We start from the raw sequence: 16,178 nt of genomic DNA, 5'->3' as shown, positions 1-16,178 counted from the left end.
CTTGAGAATTAAGGAAAAGCAAACAAAAGTGACTCAGAGAATTTTTTGTAAAGCAACATACATAATAGCTTAGGATAATTCCTTATCTTAGCGTAGCTGCAATTTTCCTAGTTTTGGCATTGAAATTTGTGTGCCCCAGAAAAATACTTAGTAGAGTTGTTTAAATTCAATGTGATTGTATGTAGAACAGGTTTCATTACTGTGGGTAACAGGAGCCAGTAATTAAAGTTTTGTCTTTTAAAATATGAGTTGACTCTGCACATTAGAGTTGAAGGATGAGTGTTATTGGCCTTGTAAACAAATAATAAGGAACTACTTAAACCATTTCTTGGAGAAACCAGTCCTGGAGAAGAAATTTAGTACAAATACCTTATATTCTAGTTTTCTTAAAGTACTAAAAACATTACCTAATCATGATCTGCTTAAGATAGTCAGACTTAAATTAGCTTTTGGATAGTGATGTAGTATAACTGTCTATACAATATTTTTAAATTGCTGAATTGTTATGAGTTACTCCAAATATTAGTGTTTAAACCAAGTGCTAATAGTATCAGATCTCAGGTAAGAGAGTTATTGACTCAATTAAAAGAAATGTGTCAGGGTTGGGGATTTGGCTCAGTGGTAGAGCGCTTGCCTAGGAAGCGCAAGGTCCTGGGTTCGATCCCCACCCCGAAAAAAAAGAAAAAAAAAGAAATGTGTCTATGTCCCTTTGCATAAAACTTGCATATTCATTAAAAGTCAAGAATCTCTCCTATAAATCCCATATGATTTGTCTTCAATGTTTCCTTATCTTCTTTACAAAGTCTTCAAACACTTTGGATGACAGTTTGCATAATTTATTCTGATGTAGAGAACTAAAATAAGGCCCATATTATGTTTAGTTTCAGTCACTGATTAAATAATGTAAATAGGAAAGACATAGGGGAAAAGAGTGGAAGAAAATGAACTAAAGGATTTGGTGAAAACAAAATTTTTCAGAGAGTACAAACATTCCTTGTGATAACAAGTTCTATTTGTACTGATTTTGAAAAATAGAAAAAATAATAGAAAGATTTGGGAGCCTTATAGTCAGGCAGCACAAATGAACATTTTGTCTTAACCGATATGTACAATATATATTTATATTGAAAAATTTCTATCATTCAGCCATCTATATTCAGGTTCATACTTTACCTATTTGCCAATCATTTCATTTGAAGAAAAAAACATAATTATATGCAACAGAATACTTCTTGTTGGAGAGAAATATAGGGTTCTGGACATTCCCCCAAGTCCAAATATTTCTCCTATCTCTACTGAATTCTTCGACTACACCTGTGATTTTCTATGTCTGTAAACTTGGAGACATTTATTGTAGTTCTTGTAAACTTTTAAATATTTTGCATATTTTAGTATGCCTAACGCACTAAAAAGAAATCATTAGCCTGTTTTCTGAGAAAATATTAACAAGCTTTGTAGTCTGAGAGTAAGCTGGGTTTGAATTTCATATGTGATGGGGAATGCATCATATGGTGTTCACAGTGTTATACAAGTTATAATAAATGGGAATCAAACCATTTTGCAATATTTAAGGGCTGAAGTGAGGTAGTTTTCAGTTCTCCATCCACTGATCAAAGACAGTTAACAAAGAACATTTTATTTATTTACTACTTATTTAATTTTATAATACTTATCTCACTTCATCTGTTATCTTTGGTGCAATATGTTAATTTATATACAACTCTGAACATTTTTCTACTGATGTGCTTCCTTCAAGAGATGGATATTGGTGCTGGAGTAATAGCTCTGCAGTTCAGAAGAGCAAATACCATTTTTGCAGAAGACTCTAGTTTTTTTTTAAATTTTTTATTAGATATATTTCTTTACTTATATTTCAAATGTTATTCCCTTTCCCAGTTTCCTGTCCACAAGCCCCCCTCCCCTTCCCCTCCCCCATATGGGTATTCCCCCCATACATCCCCCTTACTGCCCCCTGACATTCCCCTACACTGGGGGTCCAGCCTTGGCAGGACCAAGGGCTTTCCATTCCACTGGTGCCCCAATAAGGCCATCCTCTGCTACATATGCAGGTGGAGCCATGGGTCAGTCCATGTATAAAGAAGCTAGTTTTGTTTCCAGCACCCACATCAGGAGGCTCACAGCTATCCATAACTTGAGCTCCTGGGTGATTGATGATGGTGGATCCTGTGGCCTTTTCTGGTCTCTGCTGCTGCCTGCACCCAAGTACACATAACCCAGATGCATGCATCTATGCACATACATGATTTTATACTAATAGAAACAAATCTCTAAAACACATTGAAACTATTGAGAGAAGGATCATTATGTCAGGATTTTGTAATCCTTCTTCAGTCCTCATGGTGCTAGAATTCCTACAGGATCATGCGTTGCTATTATCAGTATAGCTTAAACTCAGTGACACAGAGATAATATTGTCTCCTCTTTTGTTTTTCACAATGTATTTGAGAAACAACTTCTTTTATGCAGCATTAGTTATGTACCAACCCAGAAATAGTTCATGTCTGAAAATTAAAATTAATTAATTAATTAATTAATCTTCAAATATGTGGATTTTATTTGCTAAGTTTTGCTAACTTCCCTTCATCAACAAAAATATTATTATTTATTGCACAGGAGATTATTTAAAAATAGTAATGCAATAATGGTTGTTGAAAGGGGCTACCAGATGATGCTGTAACTCTTTTGCTCCTGAGCTAACTGCAGACAGGTCTTCATTTCTCTTTATTACTGCGGCTGAAATAGAACAATTAAGCCTGTCAGAAAACAAAATCTGCTGAATTTTAAGATACATTTTCATGCATCATTTCCCTCTTTTTCTGGCTACTTAAAGAAATGTCTTTCTTCGTTTTCTTTTTGTAAAGGTCAGGAAATACACACCAGGGGAACCAAGCTCAAACTGCAAACTCAGCTTCCAATTCCCTCAATGAGCCTGGGGTTTAGCTTGAGTGACAGTGGAATCCCCAGCCAGCCAATTAGAGAGTGGTCGAATTGAAGGAAGGCTGAGAGATGCAAGACACAGAGTCATGCTGGACTGTGTGGGTGGGTGAGGAGCACCAGGAAGTGCAGTGCAGCTGGCAGAAGTGATTAGGTTTGATTTAAATTGAGTTTTCTAACCCTGGTACTACAGCAGAGAGCAGCAAGATTTGCATGGATGAAATGGACTTCGCTGAGCAGTAGCTGCCATGAGGCAGTAAGAAATGAGCATGATGCCAACCATTGTGAAGGGCTCATTAGCTGTGTTTCAGTTTTATGACATCCTGGAAATGACATTCCAGATACCCTTTCCCTGGCTTTCTTGCAACCTGAATCAGTGTTTGTGCGGCAAATGTGCCCTTTTACAATTAGTCTGAAAGGTTTTATTTTAAGCCCCTCAATATTTCTGAGACTTTGTTCAGGTTTTAATAGTGGAATATCATTACCAAAACCTAGAATGCTTGTTTTGTCCTAAACACACTGGATTCTCCTTGTCTTAAAGGTTATCAAGACACAGATTGCTAGTATGAAGGAACTCTATCCTTGGGTAATTATATAAAAAAAATGGTTTGTCATTGTTTTCCTTTTTTTTTATCTTCAAGCACAGAGTTGCTGACTGACTGTGTGGGCAAATATTTGATTTTGTACAAAATGTTTTATTACATTTATTGTAGGGGGGGATGGTGACACAGTGCACATTTTAGGGTATCATCACTGTATACCTGACAGCTCTTTCTCCCCACCACATGAGTACTAGAAGTTGTGCTTAAGCCATTAAGCTTGGTGCCAAGTGCCCTTACCAGCTGAGCTATCTCACTGACCCAGGGATTAGGTTTTCATTATTAAGAAGTAGTAATCCTGCTTTACTATCTTACAAAGCATATTACTCTGTCTGCTTTCTCTAAGTTATCATTTTCTTCATCTCAAACATTTTATTATATTATTTACTCATTTTGCTTGCACATCATGGAGGTCAGATCATAACTTTCAGTAGTCGGTTCTCTCCTTCTATTATGTCAGTCCCAGGGATTGAACTCATGTGCTCAGGTGTGGTGTCAAGTGACTTGCCATCTTGTAAGTTCATAAGCTGTCATTTTCTTGTTCTTTTTTTATTTTATTAACTTGAGTATTTCTTATATACATTTCAAGTGTTATTCCCTTTCCCGGTTTACGGGCAAACATTCCCCTAATCCCTCCCACTCCCCTTCTTTATGGGTGTTCTCCTCCCCATCCTCCCCCCATTGCCGCCCTCCCCCCAACAATCTAGTTCACTGGGGGTTCAGTCTTAGCAGGACCCAGGGCTTCCCCTTCCACTGGTGCTCTTACTAGGATATTCATTGCTACTTATGAGGTCAGAGTCCAGGGTCAGTCCATGTATAGTCTTTAAGTAGTGGCTTAGTCCCTGGAAGCTCTGGTTGCTTGGCATTGTTGTACATATGGGGTCTCGAGCCCCTTCAAGCTCTTCCAGTTCTTTCTCTGATTCCTTCAACGGGGGTCCTATTCTCAGTTCAGTGGTTTGCTGCTGGCATTCTCCTCTGTGTTTGATGTATTCTGGCTGTGTCTCTCAGGAATAAGCTGTCATTTTCAAATGGCATGTGGATATTGCTATCTTTTCTTCTCTTTAATGCCTATATGATGCATCACTCAGTAATCAATCTAACGACTGTGACTCACCTAACAAAACAATTACCCTGGAATTATTTAATTTTCTCTTTACTGACCCCAGCTATAGTTTTCTACACCCACAGAAGTGTTAGTTAACTTGGTACAAATTATACACAATTGTCACAGTGCATGTTTATGCTGAAATTGTAATTGAATTTCTATATTTGAAAAGTTAGAAACTTATTTTCAAATCATTCAAAGACATGTTATTAGTAAATTTTGAAATAATTAACTGAGAAAAACAAGTGATTTATGGAGTCGACAAAATGCTAATTGACCAATTTTCTTTGACAAAAACATATAATTGAACTTTGTGTATGATCATGATTAATATTAATGAACTTGTAGATTTTCCATTGATTTCTTCTTGCCAATTTCCAAGAAAGATGGTAAAGCTGTTTCAGCTGTTTGGGCAGTTATTTTCTGCATTAAATATAACACTCTGAGCAAGATTCAAGAACTATAAAATATGGAGGAAAACCCAGAAAAGTGCTATTATTGGCTCTACTAATACCTTTAGAATTACTGTTTAAACATAATGCCTATTGTTGTAGTGTGTTAAGGCCTGGTCTTGGGGAAATAAACCATGGGCATTTTATCCTTGGATGGATGGAACTCCTCTCTGACACCTTGAGGTGGCTAAGTACCTGAGACTCGATAGAACAGGGGCCTAGGGGAAAGCTAAATTATTAGTGTTCTGTTAAAAGAACACTGCTAGAAAATGACTCCTAATAACATTCTGCTATGCTCATAGATCAGTGCCTTGATCCACCATCAGCAGAGAAGCTTCCTCCTGAAGCAAAAAGAGGAAACACAGGGACCAATAGCTAGCCAATGTGCAGAAAGTGAGAGACCTTGGAACACTCCATTGTAAATGTGATGTCTTCATCAAATGCATCCCCTCAGGGCTCGGAACCCTGGAGAAGGCCAAAATAGTCTAAGAGCCAGACACAAGATGGAAGACACCAAGGAAAGAAGACCTACTAAACTCAGTACCACTGAAGCACACAAAGACTGTGGCAACATATATAGGGCCTGCACAGGTCTGCACTAGATGGGGTCCCAGCACTCAGTGGGGAAGCAATCACAATTCCGTATCCCTATCCCAGAAATTATGTCCAATTGATAAGCACTGGCAGAAGAAATATTAAGTTTCTCCAACAGTCTCACTATGGACACAAACTCTTAAGGGTAGGCCTCATTCCCAGCAGTAGCTGGACACAAAATGAACAACAAAAACAAATTCAAAATTCAAAGATGGCATCTTCAGAGGTTCCTTGTCTCATAATATGTTGTTAGGATCTCATTTTTTATTTTTTTAAACCTCACAGGCCCTTTGTGTATGTATTATGGCTTCAGTTTTGTGTTTTTCTGGGATTACTGTATGTGACCTTGTGTCTCTCAGTATCTATGTGTTACTTAAGCCTTTTCTTTGCTTATTTCTTCTTCTTCTGTTTGTTTTTATCTTACCTTATTTTTATTATTATCTCTTAGATGCCTGATGGTTTTCTAAGGAGGGAAAGGGTGTGTATTCATATGGGAGAGGAGGTGGGGAGGGTCTCAGAGGAGCTGGGAGAGGGGAAGCCACAATTAGAATATATTGTATGAATAAACTATTTTCAATAAAAGAAAAATAGTAAAAATGAGATGAATATCCTTATAAAGAGAAGCTTCGATGACTGGTTGGCCTTTATCTTTACTGCCATTCTGAGAGCCCTTCAAGAGGCAGGTCATCTATGGGCAAGGTCTCCATCACATATCAAATCTGCTAGGACTGCCTTGAACTTTCTGCCCTGTAGACCTGAAGAAAAATACAATTATATTGTTTACAAATTATGTTTGTTGTAGTAGGGACATGAATGGACTAGGACAGACATATATCATTTCTATTGCTTAATCGTGTACTGCTCACATTTAGTAGGGCATTCTCATTAAAACCATTCTAGCACATAATGTGCAAGCAATACTTGATGTGGGGATATAACAATAAATAGTATCACCCAGTTTAAGAAATATATCCTAAGAAAACTTACAAAATTAATACTTCAAAATATGTCTTCAAAGGGTCAGGCAAGATGGCTTAGCATCTGATGTCCCTTTCGCCAACCAAGCCTGATGAACTGAGTTTGATCCCTTGCGTGTATAAGGTCAAAGGAGAGAATCCATTCTTGGAAGTTGTCCTCTGACCTGTGCAGCACACATGCAGGCAGACACACACACACGTACACACACACACACACACACACACACACACACACACGTCCATATACCAAATCAATGTAAATAAAATAAAATCCTTATTTTTCCATCTCCAATTCTTTACACTTAAATCCATCTGTCATTTGTAGCCATTGAAGAAATGCAGAAGTTGTTGATCTACCTTGTTTACCTGAATATTGCTCTTTATACTAAAAACTGCTATGTGTTCATTTTACTACCTCTTTTGAGCTTCAGTAGCCCTTGTTTCAAAGTGCATTTATTTACCTTTTCATTTTATATTTAAGGCAGCAGCTTCCTAAAACTCACAAATATATTAAGGAAAAAACATGTTTTCATGCTAAAAACATCTAATATTTATAAGCAGGGCTAGATACTCATGAATAAACAAGTTCTGGTATATCTATAAAATAGAATTCTGCTTACTAAGTAAAAGAATAAACTGATAGCGTACAATAATATGGGTGAATCAGAAAGATATTTTACTCAGTGAATAAAAAAGCCATGTTCTGAAGAATATATATTGCATGATTCTGTTTACATAAAGAATAGATTAAACAAAATTAAATTATAATGAGAAAAGGTCACTAGTTCTCTCTGACAAAAATATGAATTATCTATTATTAAATCAGTCAGGTAATGTAAGCTTTAAAAATATTTTATTTCATGTATGTGGGTGTTTTACTGGATGCATATCTATGTACCACATCCCTGTAGAGGCCAGAAGAAGGTATCAGATACCCTGAAACTGAAGTTACAACTATAAGCTGCCATGTAAGTGCTGGGAATTGAACCCAGGTCCTCTAGAAGATCTACTGCTCTTACAATTGAGAAATATTTTCAGACCCTCAAATAACTATTTGTGTTGAAAACCTGTGGTTTTAGAGTTTTGAAATATGCAAAATAATATTACTATTAATAATCTTTCTACTGTAAAGAACCCACCAGTAAGCTATGTTCCTAATTATCTACTAGTTAATACCCACAGATTGCCCTTTCTTTCTCCTCTCTACAATGCAGTCCTGCCCCATGTCTAATAACCACCTTTGTTACAGTATCTATAAAATGAACTTTTTATAGTCCACATATGAGTAACATCATTTATTATTTGTCAATGACTGAACCTGGTTTATTTTACAATTTATACCCATTTTGATACAAATGTCTGGCCATTCCTCTCATCATTGACATTCCATGTTTTCTTAATTCTTTTACCCATTGATGAGTGACTGCTGGTGGGAATAGTAGGAGGAAGAGTGTGGAAGATTTTTTAAGAAACCAGAAATTCTAACACAGTATTGACCTACCATATATCTCAAAAAAACTGGATGTGTGTGTGTGTGTGTGTGTGTGTGTGTGTGTGTGTGTGTGTAATATCACTGTATCTGTAACACCTAGATTGTTTGTATGGCAGCCCTAGGAACCTAGTACAGAAATAATTGGAGCAATGAAGGTCTAATAATTATGTAATAATATTATAAGATAAAATAAAGCAAAGAGCTAACAAATTTTTATAAACAAGATAATCTACCTTACTGATGTGGGAAACTTTAAAATACATTGTGTGTATGACTGTGTATGTGTATGTATATATATATATATATATATATATATATATGTATATATATATGTGTGTGTGTGTGTGTGTGTGTAGATTTCTGTAGGTAAGAAAACAATAGGAATATGATCACTAGAATATAATATATATATATATATGTGTGTGTGTGTAACGAGAAAATGAAGAAATCCTTATTTTCAATTTAACTATCTTTGATTTAATTTCCTTTACAATGATTAGGTAGGGTTTTGTTTCTTTCTTTCTTTCTTTCTTGGGAGGGCATGGTTCATTCTAGAGTACAGGTTGTACTTCTTTCCTTTTATTGAAAATGGATGCTTTTACAGTTTTCATTTAATATTTACAATAGCTTATTCCTGAGCAAAATAGTTACAAGTAAAATTACCTACTTAATACTTACTGAATTTAAGGTTATTTTCTATTTTCTAGAACTCTAATCTTTTAAGTAAGTATTGATTACTACAACACATCTATCTTTTACTTATCCACAGGGTTCAACAAGTCACAATATCTTATAATACCTTTTATATGATTTTGTTACTTAAATTAGAAAATTCAGTTGATTTTAGCTGCAAAATGTTTCATTTTTCTGACATTTTGTATCTTCTATCTTTTCTCAATGTACTCCTTCTATAACCAAAAAATACTGTAGTAGTTTTTTGATCATTCATTTTTAATTGTAGTAAAACTTATTTATTTACGGTATATTATAAAAAGCAAAACTTTATATTATATAAGTGATTATACCCTAAAAATGAACTATAAGAAAATATATCTATGATATCTGCTTTTTTCACAAATCTTGTTTGCAATTGTATACTTAACTTGTCTGTTGTTTGTATGCTTGTGTTTTCTTTCCTCTTCAATAGACTTTCTTCTGATTTTTCCCAGAGGAAATAGAATGTAGTGGTTCATTTGCTGGAAATCATTCATGGTCCCTGACTACTTTCAGGAGGTTAAGCCATTTCTTCTTCTTCTTTTTTTTTTTTTTTTTTTTTTTTTTTTGCCGAGTTCTAAATTCCTATAGAAAAGACTGACCAAGCTGAGTTGAATTTCTGATCTAGCACTGATTATCTTTACCTCCCAGGGTACACCAGAAGTCACATCTGTGTTCAACAACTTAACTTATTAGATTGCCTGGACTTATCTCTGCACAACATGATGTGGTGCAGAGAAGAGAGGTGAAAGTGTCAAACTGAAACCTTGAAGTCATAGTTAGCTCTTTTTTTTGTATATGGTTTTACCATTTCCAGTGATAGAACATGACAACCTGATGCTAATATTTTCTAGAGTAATATAATTCCTCTGATTAAGGAAGTTATTTCTTCAGCTGTAAAAATGGCCGAATGATGAAAACCAATGTGTGTCTTAGTGACTGTATGAAATAACTGGAAGCAGCACTGTTATAGGAGAACTTTCAACTTCAACCCAAAGCCAACTAGATGTCTTGGCACCAGTAAAAGAAGTACAGCTTTAGATATTTTTCACAGAAGCACTACTTTCATATTTAGGATAATAGTTTTAAGAACTCTATTAGCCTCAGCACAGGTTGCTACATACCAGTTTGTCTGATATTCTCCCACAGTAAGCTATGCTGCTCTCAGACATGTACTTTTTCTATACATCTAGTAGTGGGGGAGGGTCCTTCCTGCTGCTCAGAGTTGTGTGAGAGCTGGTTGTCCTTTCCTATGGCAATAAGGATGTGTTTCTAACAAAGATTATCACAAAGTGACACAACTTGTCAAAATTACTATCAGTTTAACAGAACTTGCTTTTGCTGCCTCCTTTGACAGCAATATAGAACCATACAGCCATAGTTACCAAAGGAACCTTTGCTTTTTACCCCTAGGCTACTAAAGATACCAAAGAGTTGGCTCTTGTCTTGGGGCCCATCAATAGAAACCCTGCATGGGGTGGAAATATTAATCTTTTGAGCCAAAGACAACCTAGGACTTTAGTATGTCTCAAATAACATTCTATTTCTTTCGCTCTGTTTACTTGATGCTAAATTTCAATGGTGCCTTATCTCAGTAATATCTTTCAACGAGGGAGACCAAAATAACCAGGGTGAACCACATCTTCCCTTTAGACTGTGCTTCAAAACTAAAGTGTTTGCTGAACATGAACAAATTAAGCTTTGTGTTTACCTTCCCTTTTTAGGGGGATGACGGTCACCTTCCTGTTGTTTTTTGTAATGGGTTTTCTGAACAGATTTTGAAAAAAAATCACTGCTAACAAAATTCTTTCATCTAAAATAATATACCTTGGAGCTTGAGAAATAAATTGGTTATCAATTTTTGAATGATAGAAAAGTTCAAAAATTCCTTTCTTGGATGTTTCAGACATTTTTCATAGTGGGAAATTCTTTTGATTACCTGACCTAAATGTCAAATGGTCCATAGGTTACAAATAAAGTGTTTTATGTGTCACACTAACTCATAGTTGGCAGGAGAGGGAAAAGGCACAATTGTTTTAATGTCTCCCCATTCTTGGGTTACCACTTTTTCCTAGGCTTCCATAATTTTTTAGTATAATCAAAAATCCTCTGATTTGATAAATCTAAGAAGTAGGCAGAAGAGCAAAGAGAAAATGCTTTCAGACTGTTTAAGAATCAGTCTTCCTGCTTCCCTCCTGGTCACCCCCTCACACAAGTCTTTCCCCTATACCTTTTGCTTTTTCCTCAGAGCCAGTGACTCAGCTAGGTATCCTCCCACCCTGGCACATCGAGTCTCTGCATCTTTTCCCACTGAGGCCAGACAAGGCAGTTCAGCTGGAAGAACATATCCCAGGTACAGTCAACAGCTTTAGAGACAGCCCCTGCTCCAGTTCTTTGGGACCCACATGAAGACCAAGCTGCATATCTGCTACATATGTATAGGGGAGTCCAGCCTGTGTATGTTCTTTGGTTGGTGGTTCAGACTCTGAGATCTCTAAGCATCTAAGTTAGTTGATTCTGTTGTTCTTTCTGTGGAGTTCCTATCCCCTTCAGAGCCACAGTCCTTCACCTTATTCTTCCATACAAATCCCAAAGCTCCATCTACTATTTGGCTATGAGTGTCTATATCTGTCTGAGTCAGTTGCTGGGTAGAGTCTTTCAGAGGACAGGCATGCTAGACTCCTATCTGTAAGCCTAACACAGTATCATTATGAATGTCAGGGATTGGTACTTGCCCATGGGATGAATCTCAAGTTGGGCCAGTTATTAGTTGGCCTTTCCCTCAGTATCTGTTCTATCCACTGTCCCTGTATTTCCTGTAGACAGGATAAATTAAGGGTTGAAAGATTTTTGGGTGGGGTGGTGCCTCTATTGCTCCATTGGGGTTCCTGAGTGGCTACAGGAGGTGGCCTCTTCAGGTTCCATATCCCCAATGCTGTATGTCACAGCTAAGGTCATCTCCATTGATTCTTGGGTGTCTCTTTTATATCAAGTCTCTGTAATATCCTGGAGATGAACCCTCACCTCCCTAACTCCTTCAGTTGCATATTTCCATCAAGTCTCATGGCCATCTCTCCTGTCCCTCCCCACACCTGATCTTGAATGGCCCCCATTCCCCTCTGCATCCCCTCTCCCACCCAGTTCCTTCCCTCCATCTGCCTCTTATGACTATTTTATTCCCTCTCCAAGTGAGATTCAAGTATCCTTGCTTGGACCTACCTTCTTGTTTACCTTTGGGTCTGTGGAGTGTAATGTGGCTATTCTGGATTTTATGGCTAATATCCACTTATAAATGAGTAAATCCCATGCATGTCCTTTTGCGACTGGGTTACCTAACTCAGGATAATATTCTCAAGGTACATCCATTTGCCTGCTAGATATGTGATGTCTTGTTTTTTAATAATTGATAGTATTCTATTGTGTAGTTGGATGTAAGTGAATAAGTTAAAAAAATCACAGAATATAAACTGCAGGAAAATCTTGACAGAGCTAAGCATAGGTAGTCTATAGGGCACCTGAGATATCATTTAAACTCAACATATGACTTGGCATATACAAATCACAGGACCCCCTAGAGCATGGTGAATCTAGAAACCACTGATCTTTGCCATGTTTGGCTATAAAGGCCACTTAAAGTACAAGGAAGTCCAAGCCCTCTGCACATATTGCAGCATTCATGCTTGTGCCTCTTAGTGTGCAACTCCCACTTCAGTGGCCCCAGGAGCTGTCCTTGACTCTGTATCCCCCTTCACCTAACTGGGCTGCCTGGTCTAGCCTCATCTCATCTGTGGAGTAAGGGATGCTGTAGACTAGGGGAAGTTAAGTGAAAGGGACAGACTTGAACAAGTGAAAGGAGGAAAAACTATGATTAGAGTGCAAAGTAAATAAATAATTAATCAACAACAACAACAATAATAATAATCACTTAACTCATTGGTTTATTGATGGTGACACAAGAACTAATCATTCTTGCCATTTTTAACCATTGTCATTCAATGTCCCACCCTTCTTTCAGGTTTTACTTGTTTCTAATTCCTATGACTATAGCTCTTAACTTATAAAGTCCATAAAAGTCAATAGTTTTAAAATGTAAAAGCAATAGGGCAAAACAGAAGATTCTGATGATACAGTCCTTGAAGCTATAATTCTGTTTATATGTAATAAAATAACAGGTAAAATTCCAAAGCTAACATACAGTGAGGATTTAACATATATTAAATTTTCACTTGTCATGGTAAGTTCTAAGTTCCTGGCATGACGGTATCTCAAAATAGAACCAGTAACCAAATGCCTGTAATCTACTTTTGGGCAGACAGAGTATAGTCAACATGAAACTCTCTGAATTTAGGGAGTAGCAGGTTTAAAAGTTCCCAAAGTAGTGTACTTTTGTGACTCAAGTTAGGTGGAGTTGTTTGTAAAGAACAATGACTTATAGGTATACTGGAAAGGGAGGCAGTTCTTCTTGACCAACAAGAAGAAAAGGCTAATATCCATCTGGCTATGAATTTCTGGGATAAGCTAGAACATCAAGACTTTGCATAGGTTAAATCAGATCTGCCATAGACTTAGGATGATTTTCTTATTCTACCTATGTCTATATTTTGCAGACTCAACGAATTACTGTCCATAGTTTTTAGATCACTTCGTTTTGGTCATTTAAAAAAAAACCACTGCAAATATATATTCCAGAACATAGGCTCATTTAGGCCCCTGACCTCATTAGAGAAATGACACTGCTTTAGGAATGAAAATGATAATTTCTATCATGTGATAAATATAGCATTACAAACTAAATTACTTATGTTAGTTCATCTCTTCAAGTTGCCTCTGAGTTTTCATATTCTTAGAAAATACACCTTTAATTTTAAAGGAGCCAATGATTAGAACAATTACACTGAAGTGAGAAAATGTGATAACAGATCTTTTCTCCCCACACAAGAAAGAACTGCTATATTAAACCATGGCCTAGAAATGTGAGCGTATCAAATTAGGCTGAGAACTGTCTTATTCTCAGGAAAATTTGACTCTTTGCAAAATAATCTTTACCTTTATATAGCAACATGCCCCAGGATTTAATGTTTTTAAATAAGAAAAAAATTAAAAAGTTACCAAAGTAGTTTTAACTATTTGTACTTCAATATCTTACATATAAGTAGATTCACAGGCACAAGATACTCTGATTAAATAGATCTCTAGTAGGAGCAAGTAGTTCCGTTTATAGAGAAGGAAGCCTAGACAATTTTAGTAAGCTTGTTAAAAATAGCAGACTGAGGAACTCTGGCCTCATAAGGTTTAAAGTGTCTTAAACTAAGACATCAGATAAGAAAACAGTTGCTCATAGATAGGAAACCAGATAGGACCAGACATTAACTGTGCCACATTTGTTACTAGAAATCACTTGTGCTAAGTGCAGCAATCTAATACATCTTATTTTACCCCTTTGGCTTCATCTGTTGATGAGTATGTATATGTTTTGTTTTCTTTCAAAGATTTTTATATAATTGCCAAGTAATTTTTGAGTTCTCTGATTCTCAATTTTGTTTTGCCCTATTTTAACAACTTTCAGTTGAATACAATTATAGTAGAAATACCTCTTTCTAAATAAGATAGAGTTTCTGATGGTCCTGTCACTTGCTAGTTTCTCTGTCTAACTTGTTTCAATCAGTTAAGCATCAGTAACAAGCAGAATTACCCACACAGGGATTCACAAAGCAGCTCCTCTTCTATGAAGCAGATCAGGAAACATGTTCCTGAAATTGTACAACACTCAACTTTTATATCAGTGAATAACTCTTGAGTGCTCACATACAAAAAATGCCTAAATAAAACCATTTACAAAACAGCAAGCCCATGCTTTCCAGCTTTTTCCAAATGATAGACTTCTCACTACATGCTGGCCTTGGTGATATCTGAAAGTCAGGACAATTTCTTGCATGAGTAACAACTCAGAAATCATAGCCTCATGAACACGCAGTGTCACTCTGCGCTGCTGCTTTGCAGGCAAAACAACATATTAAGGGAACGTAATCTCTAAATCTTGAATCTCACCGAACTTTGAATATAGACTAGTGTTTGTAAGCCAGACTAATTCAGCAGGCATTGTCAACTTGGACTACCAAATATTTGATAATGATCCCTATGCGGTTTCTTAATGGTAGGTAGAATTACTTCATCCTTGTAGCTTAAAATGCCTATTAGGGAGAAACAAGCAGCATAGCTCCCTGGAGACTGCTTTTAAAGAAATACCGAATTGGCCACCTTGCTATGCTTTTAGTGATGTTTTCATTTTCAGTCACGGTTTTCATCATAGCCATTGCCATTTGCAGACTCCTATGGTGGTTCTCAATTGACTCTCAAGTTAAATTCAATTTCTTGATCCCGGGTGGTAAGGTTCTCAACTTCTTCATTCACCTTTATCTAAAAGTTTCTATTTTCTACTCTGTCCTGTGCACAGCACTAAGGCATTACAAACTTAATTACTTCTGTAAGTTCATCTCTTCAACTTGCCTCTGAGTTTTCATACTTTTAGAAAATGCTTCAAAACAACTTTGCTCTGCCAATTAATATTTTTCTTCATTTTTTTCTGAAGGAGAAAATGGGCTTTAAAACATATTTGTAAAAATGTTTCAGTAATCCAAAAACTATTACTCACATTACAGCAATCCCCAACCTTCACTTCACATTACAATCATTCGTAGAGCCAACTATATTCCACACCCATTATATCAAATTACTGGTGCTACAATCTAGGTTACAGTGCTCATTCATACTCCCAAGATGATTCTAATGTAATGAAATGGTTGGCAACAACTGCCTAAAGTTGTTTCTTACATGATGATATTCATAAATGTTAAAGATGCAGATCCTTGGATAGGCACTTGAGATTTCTGATGTTACTTTATTCTTCCTAGTTTTGTAGACTTAGAAAGCATAGGCATGTGAAAATGTCGCTTAAGCTCATAATGTTCTTGGCTAGAGAAACGACCCTCTTTCTGAGTTTCTGTCTTTATGTTTAGTCATGAAGGCCTGCCATGGAGCTGCATTACTGTGGCGAGATTTAGAAGTGGCCAGGTTACAGGTGATGACAGACTGCTTCCATATTACATTAATTCCGGGGTAGAAACAGTATGGTGCTTGCTTCTGGGTAAAGACATGACATCTCTTCTCATTTCTTCAAGTTATATGACTAGAGTACAGGGTAAAATAGAAGGACATAACTCATTTTATTTGAAGGATCCTAAAGCTTAACATTGAAGTGATAGCTCATTAACTTAGTGATAATATAAGCTT

The 16,178-nt window shown here is 36.4% G+C and overlaps 1 protein-coding gene across 1 annotated transcript in view; it reads left to right on the top strand.

The window, feature by feature from the left end:
* Mageb18 (MAGE family member B18) overlaps positions 1–16,178 on the top strand; it is a 594,194-nt gene that overhangs the window by 371,888 nt on the left and 206,128 nt on the right. The window lies entirely within an intron of this gene.

This window comes from Rattus norvegicus, chromosome X, assembly GCF_036323735.1.
Source record: "Rattus norvegicus strain BN/NHsdMcwi chromosome X, GRCr8, whole genome shotgun sequence".
Classification (NCBI taxonomy): Eukaryota; Metazoa; Chordata; class Mammalia; order Rodentia; family Muridae; genus Rattus; species Rattus norvegicus.
The sequence above is the reverse complement of the archived record's forward strand: the minus strand, read 5'-3'. Positions and strand labels throughout refer to the sequence as shown.